Source organism: Elephantulus edwardii, unplaced genomic scaffold (genome assembly GCF_000299155.1).
Source record: "Elephantulus edwardii isolate Elephantulus edwardi_28Jun2011 unplaced genomic scaffold, EleEdw1.0 scaffold00028, whole genome shotgun sequence".
NCBI lineage: Eukaryota > Metazoa > Chordata > Mammalia > Macroscelidea > Macroscelididae > Elephantulus > Elephantulus edwardii.
In genome coordinates, this window is record NW_006399778.1 from 9,570,096 (window position 1) to 9,571,683 (window position 1,588).

A 1,588-nucleotide genomic window follows, 5' to 3' on the forward strand; every position below is an offset into this window, starting at 1 on the left:
CTTCCTCTCCTGGCCACATGCCTAAAGATTGTGAGATAGAACTTCAAAATCCTAGCCTCCAAGGAGAAACTTGGTTTTACCCTCTCCAAGACAGACCTGTTTGTTCTCCTGGGGGTCCACAGTATGTTCAATACTCTTCTCCAGCACCACCATTCAAAGGCATTGATTCTTCTCCTGTAATCTTTAGTCATTGTCTATGTATCTCTGATACCATGGCCTGCATCAGGTGCATTATTAGTACTTGGAATCCTTGAATGATACGATTTTGAAGTTCCATCTCATATACTTTGGGGATGTGGCCAGGAAGGACCAGTCCTTGGAGAAGGACATCATTCTTGGAAAAGTGGAGGGACAGCGTGGGAGAGAAAGACCCCAGATGTGATGGATTGACACAGTAACAGGGGTAACGGGGGGTAGGTGTGTCAGAGTCAATGAAACTGGCTCAGGATAGAGCAAAGTTCCGAGCTGTTGTACGTATGGTTGCTATGAGTTGCAGATGACTGATGGCACATTAATATTTACCTCAAATTAAAAAAAAATATATTGAGCATTTCCTCTTAGGCTCTGGAGATATGAACAAGGTATACCTGGTCCCAGCTCTCCTGGAACTTGATTTCAGTTGGGAATACAATGACAAATCAATAAAAAAATAGAGATTATTTCCGCTTGTGACTGTGGGTGCTATGAAAGTTAAGAAACATGGGAGTGTGGTGACTCAGGTGGGTTTTGTTGAGTACCACCGAGTCAGAACCGACTCATGGGTGACACTCCAGTGGGATTTCAAAGGCAGTTTAATTGCACAGGAGCAGATTGCCTGTCTTTCTCCCACAGAGCAGCTGGTGAATTCAAACTGTGCGCCTTTGGGATTGCAGTGCAGCTTCTTAGCACACTAAGCCACAAGTGCTCCCTAGTGTCTGAGTGGGAATAGGGGTAACTAATTTCACTTAGGTACAGCGGTGCTCCAGTGGTGGAATTCTTGTCTTCTGTACAAGAGATCAGGCTTCGATCCTCAGCCACACTTCATGTGCAGTCCCCACCCATCTGGCAGCGGAGTCTTGTGTATTGTTATAGTGCTGAACAGGTTTCAGTGGAGCGTCTGTGTTAAAATAAACCAGGAGGAAAGACCTGCGAGTTCTGAAAAATCAGCCAATGACGACACTAGTCCCATCAACCAATCCCTAATAGATCATAAAGGCGGCACAAGACCAGGAAAGGTTTTGTCTGTTATATATAGGTTGGGGAAAGCTTGATGACACTCATGTGCATGGATTTGGATCCACTTGATGATACTAATGGGAAATAACCCACACACAAACCTTAAACTCCCCGTTGTAGCTTTTATTTTCACTTAAGTGATCTTGTATGGGTTTTGCAAGGCTGTAAATCTTTAGAGGAGGAGACTGCTGATCTTTCTCTGGAAAAGAAGACTTTGAGGACTCAGATATCACATCCTCATTCTCTTTGTCCTATAATCTAAACCATTGTTAAGAAGGCCTGGTGGTCTAGTGCAGAATGCATCAGACTGCTAACCCAAAATTTGGCAGTTCTAATCCACTATCCTCCTCTAGAGAACAGGGAGCTCTGATAG